This window comes from Rhea pennata, chromosome 7 (genome assembly GCF_028389875.1).
Source record: "Rhea pennata isolate bPtePen1 chromosome 7, bPtePen1.pri, whole genome shotgun sequence".
Classification (NCBI taxonomy): Eukaryota; Metazoa; Chordata; class Aves; order Rheiformes; family Rheidae; genus Rhea; species Rhea pennata.
In genome coordinates, this window is record NC_084669.1 from 26,648,021 (window position 1) to 26,662,921 (window position 14,901).

The window sequence follows — 14,901 nt, forward strand, 5'->3', positions numbered from 1 at the left end:
AGATGTTCAAAACCCAACTGGACATATCCCTGTAAGTGGATGTAAGTGGACACAACCTGCTGTAAGTGACCCTGCTTTGAGCAGGGGGCCTTCTATGGAAATTAAGGGGATGTTGTAGTTGATCGTAGGTCCTTTAGCTAAGTTCAAGGCTAGAAATAGCGATACGTACAGCCCAAAGTGTTCAGAAAACAAACGTGCTCGAGAGGTGGACTAGTGGTGTTGTGTTATCTTGCTAAATAAAATTTGTGCTACTGCTGCTAAAGTAGTAGCTGCAGTTAGGCAGCAGGGTTAGGAAATGACAAGAAATGAATACACATGAAAGCACTGAGCGCTTACAGTTCTGAAAAAGAAAAGTTAATTTTCAGAAACAAACCTTCAGAAAATTAGGTCCTCCTAATTAAAGAATCTCTTGTATCATTGTTAGTGAAATGGGCAAGTTCTTTCTATTACTTAATTAGTGGTTAAATACAAAATAGAGCGTTTCAGCTTATGAAATCAAGCAATTGTTGTTTTTCTGACTGAGCCACAGAAATATCCCACAAGCGGTTGGAAAGTAAAACTTTCTGATCTTTAGACTTTTTGTGTTCTGATGCTGGAACTATGGAACTATGTGTATATGAATTCATTTACTGTTAAGTATATGTGGAATAGTGAATCTTAGGAAGTGAATGCACCAAGATTTCAACTATTAGTATTTAAAAAAAAAAAAAAAAAAACTCATTTGTTTCTATGAGAGACTACAGTGAAGGGCTAATAAGATTTTTTTTTTTTTTTTTTTTTTGGAGGTCATGAGCTGAAAATGACAGAGGAAGAGAAAGGCCTATGTATTAGTCAATTAAGACACTAATACAGTCTGTAGGGGAGGCAAAAAAAAGCTAATCCTAAAATTTGCCACTGAACACTGAATAGTGTTAATTCTGTAGTGCAACATAACGGTCAAATTTCATCTCAAACATGGGGTACAACTTTGTTCACCCATGTTCAAGCAAGATGAACTCAAACTGGAACAGATACGGAGAATTTCTGCCACAAGGTTAATGAAAAGTCTGTCTTAGGAGAGGAGACTGAAAAGAAATTGCTCATTTGACATAGATCCCACTCAGCTTCATTTTCCTGAGTGCTGTCTATGAATACATCAAAGAGCATGAAGGTAGGTAAAACAGGGAGGGGAAAGAGATGAGCTACTTAATCTAAAGGACAGGCACAAGAACAAATGGGTATAAACTGGTCATGAATAAATTTTAGGCTGCAAATTAGAAGAAGGTTCCTGACCATTAGAGGAGTCAGACTTTGGAATGGCGTTTTAATTAGAGTAGCAGGGGCAAGAAATTACCAAGAAGATTATATGATATTGTACCTCTGATAGCAGGGGGCTGGAATCAGTGAATTAAGAGGTCCATTTCAGGCTCATTTCCTGTGTCCCCCATGTTCTTTTCTGGGAAGACTAGTATAAGCTAGTTTTCCCTTCAAAATAAAGAAATGCAAATCATGGCATTACTCAAAGCCCATCTTAAAGCACTTTCATACACAGGCACTGTGAAAAGTATTTTGAGGTAACCAGTCACGTATATTGCTATTAAGCTGTCAGCATCTCAGTAAAACTGGATTCAGTAGATAGAGAAGAATTTGGTGTAGGGCAAGAAAACTACTTTAGTATAAGCAGATTTTTGGCAAAGATGGTGAAGACAAGGCATGCATGTTGCAATTTGGTTAAAACTGAAATAAAAATTTAGAGCATAAGTATCTCTAAGCTGTAGGGATGAAAGGGTGAGGTGGGGGACATGTTTTCTGTTGCCAGCCTGTGTCTTTTTAGCCCTAACTCAATGTCATTCTACCCAAAAGGAGGATAATTATGTTATACTTTGGTTTATGAGAGCTAATGAGAAACCTGCAGAAGGAACATTTTGTGGATTTACTGTGTTCTGTTACTTTATCTGATACGGGTATTAAAAACTGCACTCAGTATAGTTAACAGGGTCTGTATAAATGTTCAGGGTGGGACAAGCTTGTGAGGTGTTAAATATTTACACTGTTTTTCAGGACTTACTGTAGTATTGGCTGCTTTGACCTCAAGTGCAGGCCTGGTGTGATGCTGCTTGGCTGCAGAGCCCTTTGGTCACAGCCTTTGGACCTGCGCGAGATGAGTGGTAGGCAACGGGGGCAAAGTTAGGGGCCTCAAACACGAACTTAGGAAACTGCTTCAAACCACTGCTTAGTTACTGCTTTTCAAACGAGATGGCAACTTCACCCACACGAGTGCTCTTGGGAGGTGGGAGCAGAGGTGGTACCTACGAGGTGAAACCACTCACTGCCTGCCGTGTTCTTGAAATAACTGTTGGGGAAGGAAAATCTGTGTGTTTGGGCTCTGGTTTCAGCTGAAATTGGATTTATTATATGCTGCCCTTCACCTGAGAATGGCTTTTGACTGAGAGCTGCTTATGGAAAGAGCACATTTTGGCTACATTTGGATGTGTCAGAACTCAATCCCTAAAACTAATTTTAATCACAATAGTATTAGAAAATGCGTGGATGTTTTGGGCATCAGTTCTTCCAAGCAGCAGACCGTATCATTGGAAGTGGACCTAGAGAACTGAAATGGGAAAAAATCAGCAAAAATACTTCAGTAAGGCAGAAAAAATATAATTGTACAATAAATATTTAGCTTTTAATAGAACTAATGACCTTGATGGGAGGTAGTCCTAGGGATTAATGAGTACCTGAGGTTAGTAGAATCAGCTCCACCCAGGCAATCATTAAATCACAGCTAGTGTCCCAGACTTTGTTCATTAGTGCTTAAAAAGAAAATCAATTTTACATGGTTTAGGGCCCCTTTTGACCAGGAGTATCAACAATACAGATTCTTAATTTTGAAAATGACCTCTTTGCTAGATTTTTTTTCTTTTCCCTGTATATGCCCCACACTTTAATATATAAGCACAAAATGAAAATGCCAAATTTCAGCACATCTAGTATATTAAATCCTGAGGTGCATTTATAATAAAAGCATAGCAACTTTTTGCACGGAACATTTCTAGATTTCAAAGCCTTACAAGTGGCAGTCCTTAATGGTTTAAAAGCATTTTCCAAACGCTTTGGACTTTGTGTTTCAGTTTAATAATGTTTGAATTTAATAAGTTATTAAAAATGGTATTATACATGCCCTATACCTGTAGGTAGCTAGACAAGGGTTAAGGAACTTTGAAAACATTTATGCTAATTAGTATTTTAAAAATGAATCCTAAGTTTTTTGAGACTTTGAGGATACTGAGCTAAATCTGAAGAAGACTCTAATTAAACTCCGGACATTTTACTGGAGAGCACAGGGGTCTTTTTTTTTTTTTTTTTTTTTTTTGTTTTTTTTTTTTGTTTTTTTTGTTTTGCATATAGCTCCTCCTTTTGAGTTAATTGCAACACATGTGGAAATGAAGAAATTTTTTACAAGCGTATTACAAAGGTGAAATGTTTTTGGAATGGGCTTCTCAAATAATTGTAAAATATTTTTTGTTATTAATGATATGCACTGACTTTGTGGAGCCACTGTCATAGGGTGGACAGATAATACTGTATGACAGTTTTGGATTTTCAGTGAGTTTTTTTATATAAACATATGTATATATACGCAATTTTTTCAAATTTTTGGTTTTTATATCTTTATCAGGATTGTGATGAAGTATTAAATGGTATTACTTTTCACACTCTATAAAATACAGTGTGAGAATGAACAGACAAAATGGATGCCACAGTGTTGAACTGATATGGGATAAATGCCCAGGAAACAAACATCAATAACCTGCCCAACTGCATAGACTGGATGCTGCAGCAAACTCTCCCACCCTTGCTAGAAAGTCATGTTATATAAACCGAGATGTAGCACTCGCTATGATGTGGATGCTAAGCTTCTCCCTAAGGAGAGAAGAGCTGTGTAGCTAAGCTCTCTGCTACCTGCAGGCCTGGTAAGTCCTGGCTGCACAGTACAAGAGCTAAGGAAAATGATTCTGGACTGCTCAAGCACAACGTTTTAATAAGAGCGGTCTGTGAATGGAGCTCCAGCCCTCTGTGTCCCAGGGCCAAAAGGTATCTCTTCTTAATTGCAGCAATATATGCAGCAGCAGGAATCCCTCGAGATTCCCAAATCTAAAAATTGCATTTTTGGCCGCCTTACTGTAATGTCATATGTATAAGGTATGTACATTTAGTCAAAATAGCAGTAAGCATCCTGAAGAATTAACAGCTTGCAGAAGGGCTGTTACTAAAAGACATTACTTAAAATAGAAACAACTAGCTTTTATGAATGCTTTAACTCTGTGTTCCTTTATTACAGAATAGATTTTTGCTTAGCTCTATGTATTTTGGTAAAGATTATGGATGGAGTCCTAGTCTATTAAAGATAGCGGCAGAATATCTGTTCATTTCTCTATAGGAGCAAAATTAAGCCCTAAAAATTATCAGCTTAAAAATAATAGAAAGGAAGGAGACAGGAGAAACCAAGCATATTGAAAATCATATAAATTATACCTGGCTATTCCAGTTACAAGGACGTACATTCCAAGAAATTTAATGTTTTTTGTTTTGGAAAGTATTTCAGTTTTAAGCACTATTTTGTTTGCAACTTATATCTTCCATTTTCATTTTGTTTGAAAAAAAAAGGAAAAGAGGTGTGAGAATTACAGAATTTATCTTACACGTGAATCTGAGCTGATAACGTGCTGTGCTCTGCTTTTGCTCAATATAATTGAAATACCTGAAACTTTAATTGAAGTGTGACTTTTTCAGTTAATTTCACATTAGAAATATTTGAACAATTACTCAAGAATAGCGACAGCACTGTCTGTTGTAGTGTGAGTAAATTCTTGAACAGTTTTTGGTAGCAGGGAACCTCACACAGCCTCCTGACAACATTCCCCTCCCCTTTAGCTCAGCAGAGCATTATTAAAGTTATTTTTTATAACACTGTTAGTTTTCATAGTTTTTTCTCCATAGGATTTTCTTTACAGCTTAAAACACTACTGAAAATCTTATTCTAATAGCTGCCTGGTCCTTTATAGTGAAATGCTAGGGAAGCTAGGTGAGGCTATAAAAGAAATCCATTAATGGTGAGAAAAATGTGCTTGTACGGTGTGTTGCAGCCTTCTACAGCGTATTTGGCAGACCCATAAACCACTTGCTAACGAGTGCCAGATAATGACAGTGGATTCTAAATAATTTTTTTTCCTCTGCAATTGAGTTGAAATGTTTTAAAATATGGTAGTTAAAAGGGAAAAAAAGTCTAGGGGAAAAACAAATAATTTCCTGTTTGATCTACAACACCATTTTAATAACATTTTTATGGTATCACACAGAGGAGAAAACAAAATAAATTCAGCAAATGTAGAAATCAATAGAGCAGCTGGTATTTCCTCTGGTGACTAAAATCAATGACATCCTCGCAGTGTTTTTTATTTATTTAAAAAAAAAAAGGAGGAGAAAGCCCTCCTCTAACTCGGGCCCGGTTGCAGCCCCTGCTGATCCCCGTGCAGCGCCGGGCGCCGATGTTCCCGGCGCAGCTGTAGGCGTCGGGGCGGCGGAGGCGGCTCTGGGCCGGGCTGCCGCTGCGGCCCGCGGAGCCGTCCGGCCGGTGGCCGGGTCGGCGCTCGGGGACGCGGCCGGCCCGGCCGTCGGAGGCGCTGCTGGCAGAAGGTGACGTGCGGTGCCTGGCGGGCTCAGCTGGGGCGGCCGTTCCCGTGCTGTTCCCGCTGCTCCCTGGGCCGCGGCTGCCCTGCCGCTGCCGTCGCGCAGGGAGCGGAGGGGAGAGCAGAGTATCGGTGGAGAAAATCGATACCCTCCGGCTTCAGAGGAAGCGTAACGTGGCCTCGGCTGCGGACGTTTTCCTATCCGAGGACCTCCGATAAAGGAGAAGACCACGCTGCTGAGCGCGACGGTTTACCGCGGCTCCCGCCTTGCTTATTTAAACTGATCAGCTTTTGGCGAAATGCACCCGAGGTGGACGCTTCCCAGGCGCAGCCGGGGCTCCGCTCCGTTTCCCGTATCAGATAGGGGCCCGCCAGAGCTGGGCCAGGCTGGTTTCGGGGTCACCTCAGCGCGTGGTCGGCTCCGTGCCGCTCCCGGAGCTGACCCGGAGCGCTCGCTGTGTCCCCGTGGGCCCGTGTGCGTGAGAAGCTCGCCAGTCGCTTAAAGTCCCCGAAACAGAGACTGATCTGGACTGCGGTGACTGCGTATTTCATGTTTGATCCACTGATCAGATGTGGTTTATTTGCAGGATTCTTAGAAATGGCAGAGAGAAACCGCAGGAAGAGCTCAGCACTGCAGATGGTGGTAAAACCTCTGTTGTTAGCAGCTGCCAGCACAAACCACGGAGGAGAAAGCACAGATAAATTCATGGCTGGAAGTTAGTGTTTACAGCAGAAAAAGGATTTTAAGAAGGATTTTTTCAGTGTGTGCAGGGATGGAAAAGGGGAAGAGAGCTGGGAGGAGGGGGAAAGAAAATTTCTTAGTTACTGCACCTTTACACTACAAATAAATCAGTGTATTTGGTGTCAGGGAGCCACTGAAAAGAGCTAATGGGGAAATGGAAGAGCAGGGACCTGAGAAGATCTGTTTTGCTGTGCGTGCGCACATATGCGCACAGAGAATACGTGATTTTCCATCATCTGAGCCTCCAGCGTGACAGAGGGAGGGAGAATAGCCGCATGCATCAGCCTCATAAAATCTGCAAAAGCACTGCTCTTAATTCAGCCGTCGGCTGCTCCCAGACCTCATGCAGGGAATTACAACGAAATTCTATTTGCAGGCTGACATCCCTAATGCTGCTGTGTCCTTATGTTTACTTCGGTTAACTGTCAGCCCTTATAAAGTGCACCATACTGCAGCCACTGCTGTGGAAAAGAAAACCCTCAGAGTAGCAGCTTTGGGGGAGATATTTGAGAGAAACATAAATAGAGGAAGCAGGGGAACTAATAATAAAAAAACCTACTTGTGTGTCTGCACAATGTGAGACTCAAAACAGAGATTATTCAGCCCTTGTTTTCAGCACATTTCTTGGTTTTAGTCTTGGCTGATAAAATATTTAACAGCCATCTTAGCACTCAGCATAGCAATACCTAAAGAGCATCCAAGCTCTCAGCCCCCGCAGAGACCCAATTTCAGAGACGTGAAGTTTTCTTTTTCCTCTTTGGATATAATGTAGGCTGTCTAGCCTTGCTCAAGGCTTGATGTGCACTTGATTTAAAAAAAAAAAAAAAAAAAAAAACATGAAGAAACACTGTGTTGCGGCATGCCCTGTCCCTGCAATGGTCACAAGGTTTTCTGAAAGTTGCAAAACAGAAGGATGCCACCCGCAGTGGTATGCTTATCGGACAAGTTGCCATATTTCCCTGCTCATAGAAAGACAGATGAAATAAAGGTTACTTCATTTGGGGAAGAGTGAGAGGGAGAAGTTTGGGTTTTCTTTTGCCTGGAATCCCTAATTAAGACAGGATTTCATTTTTGTACATGGACATAAGTAAAAGGCAATCTCTGCTCCTGGGAGTGTACTTTTGAAGTAAAAAAAAAAAAAAAAAAAAAAACCTGAAAAGGATGAAAGTGGAAACTCGATCAAGCAGCTTGCAGAAGATACCATAGGTCTCAGGCCATGAACTGAATAAGGAATAGCTGCGATCCAGCCTGTGCATTCATGGTCTTTATTGTCATATCACTGGAATTTTTTATGGCAGGAAAATTAGGAAAACGTTAATTAAAAAATTAGTTGTAAGATCAGCTTTCTTTGTAGTATTTCATACAGAAACATAGTATATGAGCTACTAGATCATGACATAACGATGGGAATTGACTTTTTTGGAACTGTTAAATGCTGACAGCTCTAGTCCTAATGGAGCCTTTTCAATGTCTCTGAAAGGTTGGCCCTCACAGGCATTTTGCTAGAGAGGCAGTATCAGTTCTTGAGTTTTTAATTAGAGCTGTCTTGATTTTTGGAGTTTTTCTTTACATGCTAACTGCCAGAATGAGGAAATTGTACTATGCTTTCAGCTGCTGCTACTAAACAGATATGCCTAGCCTTTTCTGATGTGAAACTTGTGATTTGGTGAGGCTGAGAAACTGCCAACCAAATACCAAGGCTCCAAAAACTATTGTTAAAAGAAAAGTGGTACGTCTTTATCAATTTTGGATATTTTGACTCTAATGCTGAACAGATTCCCTATTGTTTTGCTTATAAGTGGAGCGAAGAGTGATGCTTCTATTTAAGTTTATCTTATGTTTTTCCTGACATAAAACCTTGTCGTATGCTGCATTTGGTGTCTGTAGGCTTCAGCTGTTCAGAGTGATTTTTTGCATGTCAGGTTATCCATGTTGAGATGGTTACAAAAAAATTAGATTTAAAAAAGGTAAATGCGCCTTGATTTTACTCAGATTGGCATAAAAACACCCCTTATTTCTGTTTCACTAAGCATCTTTAGTACCTGCATGATTTGCAGCAGGAGCTTGAAATCTAACAAACATGTCAGAGACAAGAAGTTGAAAAATATATGAGTGTTACAGAGAAAGGTTCTGGAAGGAATAGGTGATGTTTTCTATTTGTTATTGGTTGGGTTGATTCTTTCTGATTTTCTGAGATTTAAAAAAATTAAATACTGATAGCTTGTAAGAAGATCAAGGTGAAATTTCTGTTCTTAATAAGACTAATAAACGTAGCTCTAGAATTTTCTTTATATATCAGTGATTTGGGTTTTAAATGGTAGAAAAGATGAGATAATGTTAGAACTGAGTTCCTTTTTATACTGCTGGCATGTGAGGGTGGACTTTAGTTGCTCAACTTACCTAAGACTCTGTTTTTCCACCTGCAATGTTCTGAAAAGTTTTGTCAACCTTCCTTTCTTTTTTTTTTTTTTTTTTAATGAAATCCTGAAGAACTTCTAAAAGAACATTTAAAAGGAAGTCCTTTCCCAGACAAAGCACATATTCTCTAGAAAAATCACTTCCTTTAGCTAGTTTAGGAAGTCATAGCACTTTTTCATATGCATTGATGTTCTTACTTCAGGAGCTCTGTATTGCCCAGATAGTATTCTTTCTAAATTTTTCTAAAAAGGCTTGATGTGATCTATTTTAATCTCATCTAATGCTTTGTGCTCTAACTCTGCATGCATTTGTTTAAGGGCTTTGCTGGCAGGGAAATCTTGTTGCAGTCATTTAACAAGTTCTTAACTCTAGTTGCGAGATTTGAGAAATGGCACTGTCAAACTCATGCTGTGCCCTCTGGTATGGACGCTTGGGTTTTCTGGTTCTAGGAGCGTAGTACTTATTAAGGACTAAGCCAGAGCAGTTTTGGCCATAGAAGTCAGTGGAGGAGGTGTTTAGGCCTGACCTCCTCCTAAATCCATCAGTAAACACTGGAGGGATGCAGAAGGGAATACGTTTCTTCTGTATGAAACAACTGCCCTTCCTTTGTAAGGCTGCTGAACTGCTAAAGGGACTAAGCTACTCCGAGTTGAGATTCGTTTCGTGGTGCCTAATGGGACGACAAAACGGGCTGGATGGATTAGGAATTGAGACACGTTCCCAGCATGAGTCTAGCTCTGTAGTGCATGCTAGGGCACGTAAAAAGATCACTGTATTTTCAGTTGTATGATGCAGTATTATTTCCATACCTACATTGCTAATAACGCCCTGCAGTACTAAAGGTGAAGGAGGGGTAAAAATCTAATTTGATTTTTCTTAGATCTCTAGTACTAGAGACTGTACTAAAATACTACTGTTACTAGCACTAGTTATCATCTCTGCCAGTAGGGTGGGAGCAAGCAAGGTCCCATAGAGTGGAGACAGTTATTCTTTTTCTCCAGCAAGCAGCCCCTTTGGAGGCCCACTATTTTGAGGGTTTGTTGCAGGAGTGTAAGCTTGTATTTACTTTAGAAGAACATATGCTTATTTATTGCAGATGTTTTTAAAAGTTCTCATTGCTTCCTAGGTTGTCGTTGCTGAGCTTATCTCTAGTATGGTGATGCTTTGAAGTCTTCTACTGAAATGTGCTCTTCCCTATGAAAGAAAACATTTACTAAACTGAAGGCTGCTTCAATGGGGATGAAAATAAATTTTTTTAGCTGATATTATTTTCTTACTCTCTGAAGGGTGTTGCTCTCCTCTCTAGAGTTACTCTACCACATCTGCTATCGCTAGCATTGTAAATGCTTGAAGGCTAAACAGCAAACTATGTATTCAGCCTTCTAAAGAGCTGCATTTGTTTATAGGGAAACTGGAGGGAAGTGGAAATGCTTGAAGGATTCAGTACTATGAATTGTGTAAGGTGTGTATATCAGCTGCCAGTACTCACCAGGCGTTATCAAACCCTATCATACAGGTCCCATCATCTAACTGTAGTGTACAAAGAGGATTTTGCCTTGAATTACAGCCATAGAAATCCTAACTACACTGGGAACAATTGCATGGATTAAATTGAGGTCTTTATTTTCTTTGTCGTTGCCTTATGTTTGATTCCAATGAGTTCAAATGGTGCGTATCATATAGATCCATGTACGCAGTTTATGCAAATTCTGGATGTATATTGCTCTGGCTGTATGTCAGAGTTTTACATGCTTTTCTGCTTTAGGGAGTCATACCTGTTGTTAAACAGGCTTATGCTTCAGTGTTGGTTTTGGGTTTTGACTGCATACTGCAGAAAGTAATAAGTTCTTCTAGCATTAATATGCTGAGAAGATCAACTATAAAACCTAGCATCCTAATGGTAGTACAGTGACGTAGCACAAACACTCTCTCTGCACAAAATAACGTGAAGGAGACCTGAATTCAAGCCGTAGATTGTGATTACATATGTGAAAACAAACTCTGAAGTTTGACAATCTCATGTTTATGTAAGATGTCTTATAATACATATTTGATCTGAGTAGTCCCCCTCAGTTCCTGACTGAAGTCTTTCCTTCTTGGTTATAGTTCTTGTGATAAATTTACCTGGAGATAACTAAGCTGTTGCAATGAATGCATTAATTTGTTGGTAGATATTTTTAGATTATTCTGCAGTTAGGAATGTTTCACCGTGTTTTTTTTCTAGACAGATGAACACAGTTAACATTACAATGATAAGGCATTTGCTATTTACCAAAAAACATTTAGCTCTGGTATCTCTGGGGATTTATTTGGAATATCTGTATTTTCACAGCTGCAAAATACAGGTGGCGTGGGCTGTTGTTGAATGAGTATGACATGTTTTTCAAAGGCGGAAAAATGAAGTCAACAGTCACACGACTAATTGACAATCATTAGCGGGTTGATCTTTTGCACCAATTGTTAGTTTAAGGCTTGAAAAATCTATCATTATCCCTGACAGCAAAAATTAGCCTGGTGAGATTCCAGCTCTCAGTTGACTAATTAACTTCTCTAATGCTGATAGACTTTTACCAGGTACACCTAGGAAATGCATCCACTGTAAGTATCCTTAGATACTGATTCATTTGAATGTAGTCTTTTCTGGGAACTGGACTGTCAGATATATGAGCAGTCTATCAGCAATGAAGGTGTTAAAAGTAAAGAAAGCACTCTCTCAGTTGCCTTAGAGAAAGTGGTGGTCATGCCTAAGCTAAAAATTCTTTGCATTCCGTGTTTTCTTATCAGAGTTTCAAAAATTGATTTCTAGATTACGGAGCTAGCATGCACTGTCTTAAAATTATATACAGGATTGTAGATAATTCCAATTTAAATTTTTACTTGCAGAAATTGCCAACTAGGACTGACTACACAGTTCTTGTAGGCAAAATCTGGTTAAAAAAATGTTGCAAACTTGCAGTGTTCTTGTTCAAATACAACAGAATTACAGAATGGTTGAGATTGGAAGAGACCTTTAGAGATCATCTAGTCCAACCCCCTGCTCAAGGAGGTTGCCCAGGACCTTGTTCCAATAGCTGAAAGTGATTTTGCAATCTTATTTTTGAAAATAGTATCTCTAATTCTGTAGCAGCTAAATTATTAATGAAAAGATATAATTAAGGAAGGTTAGAGGAAAATTAAGATATCTCTGAATATTTAATAATATTAAAAAAGAATTTTTAAGGCTGACTATTTCTATGTTCCTTTAAATCATTGTGACTATTTGATGGGTATTTCTTAGCAAGAAAGCATAGCTCTTTTGGGCAAAAACTGACATTTACTGTCATAACTGAGGAATATCCAGCACAATGGCAAGTTAACAATGGTAAATATCAAATTGTTAGATAAAAGGCATTCCAATATGCGAAAATATGAGATATGTCCATTTTATTTTTCCAGATTTTCCTTTTGGTTCTTCTAGTTGTAGTTAACTGAACTGAGGCTGAAACGATGATACATTTTTGAATATGACCAAGTGATATGGTTTATGCTCAGCTCTCTGTCTTTCATCTCGTTTGGGCTCTCAGATGGCTTTGTGTTCTAATCTATTACTATCACAGACTTTCTCTGACAGCCTAATGAGTTACTGTCATGTGTTTTATCTTTAATTTGACCACATCTGGGTTTTCTGTAGGGATATGAAATTAATAACGTGTAAATTCTTGAGTACTCTTTGACATAGCACTTTCACGTAACTTATCATCTTCTCAAAGTGTATTTTAAAGTACATTTTTCAGTAGAAATACTGACATCTAGTCGTGTTCAAACGTGTTTCTACCAGCTTTCAGCACTGACTGACTGCAAGTATTCAATTGACAGAGCAACTTAGTAAGTTCCTACTTGCATTTGTACGTTAAGACTACTGCCAGGCTTTTTGTGTGTAAAACAGTGTGTTGTGATTCAAACTTCAGGAGACAGGAGTTACCTTTATTTAACTGGTCAGGAGTTGCCTGTATTACATGCCAGAGTCAGTGGGATTACACACTGTGAAAGTTAAACCTGTCCCACACGTGTTTGATGGTTGAAGCAATGCGTCCTGCGTCAGAGCCTGAGCTGGCTTACAGTGAATGAAAGGGAATTTCATTTAGCGATGGGCAACAGAATATTTCTTTCCACCGTGACCTACAAAGCACATTAATGAAATACTCTCCGGGCGCAGTTTAGCAGTACTAAGGAAAAGGTGAGGATTTGGAAGGATCTGGGCACCATTGCGCAGCCTGCCTGTTTCCGCTGCACTGCTCTAACAAGCTGCCACGCAGCAAGGAGGCACGGATACACCTCGTAACCCTAACAGCTCAGCCGCGTGTCCGTAAACCACATTATTCAACCTTATTTCAGCTTTAAATACGTACTTAGGCTTTTTCATGAATAGGAGTGGAGGGTGGGTATGCATTTTGAGTAAAGCATGTGGTTAAGTGCTTTTTAAAACTGCGCTTTAAAGAAGTAAAGGAATCTAGGCTTTGTACTGCCTATGCAGGGGCTGCAGGGTTTGGTCTTGTCTGCTGGTCAGTATGTAAAAAAAAAAAAAAAAAAAAAAAAAAAAAAAAAAAGATTATTCCATTACTCATGAGTAATTTTAGTCTTTCATCTCAGAGTGGAATAAAAATGTTTTTCTTTTTTCTTCGACAGAACCAGTTGCCAGCAAAGCATACTTATGCAGTAAAGGTTACTGCAAATGCCATAAACATACGGATGACTCACCGCAATGAAAAAAGCGAGGGGACAATTTGTCCTGTTGCCATTAGTGTTTTTATTCCTTAGCAGGTATCAGAATAGCTAATTTGGATGCTGCTTTTGTAAACTGTGGGTAAGAACAAAATCTTCTGTTAAATCCAACTTCTCTGATTTAGGTAAAACCAGGATTAGGTCCTCAGCACTTAAATAATCCCTTAATTTACTATATGATAAGCACTATCCGCTCACTCCAACAATGGTCACATATAAAAGGCTTTTTTGGAGAACAAAATGTGCTAAATGAGAACCAGTCGCCTAGATAATTGCAGATGCTACACTGTATCTTGCTGCAGAGACCGGGAAGGTCTAGGTTCCAGCCTTGGACAGAACATTGATTTGCTACATTGTGTTTTATAAAAGTACCTGAAATGTCTTTGGGAAAATCCTAAAACTTGTTAGTTTCACAATTTGTAAAACAAGTCTTAAAGCATTTACTCTGTAGGAAAGCTAGTTAGTTGATGCCTTGCAATATTTTGAGCATTTAAAATTCTCTGTACTGTAGATATTATTATTTAACTTGAATATATGAAGAGAATAGAATGTGCCTTTTAATATAAGTTACTCATGCAGTACCAGTGAGCTCCTCTCCAGTCTTTCTTCTCTCCCCACAATTAATTAATTTCTTTCTCTGTGTGCAGTTTTAAAATTACCTAATTACCTGTAAACAAAGGGGAACATGTTTCTGGGTTTTTAATGGTGGAGTTTAATTTTTACTAATCTTATTAAATAATAATATTAATAAGGCTTAACAGCTCTCATACAAAGAGAGAGAGAGAGAGCACCATAGAAAACATGAATACCTTCAACTAGTGTAAAACAGCTTGAGCCATTTTAATTTCCACTGTGTATTACATATTTTTTTTTAAGCAGAAAATTAGACACAGGAGAATTAATTTTAACTTCATTGCTTATGAATTATTAATTCCTTATGACTGGAGTTATTTACATACTGACTAGTTGTTAGGTAAAGAGCCGTTAGAAAGGTGTAGCTTCTCAAATTTTTAAGAAGCCAAAATAACGGGCTGTTGCTTTAAAATAAAAAAGGCTTATTTGATTTTACAGTCACATTTCTATCAGTTTCCCCACATGGCTATGTATGCTATCACAGGTATTCTTGCAAAGCTTACGATTTTGACTTAGGTATGCTCTGTTTTTATATCTACTTCTTGACGTCCAAGTCGCGCTTTAGCAGTTTTGTGTTTTTAAACCATATACTGGATATTTCCTTTTGAACCACCAGCATCTCAAATTCTCACGGTGTTTGCTACCAGATCCCTTTGCATTGCCTACCTTTGGCTCTGC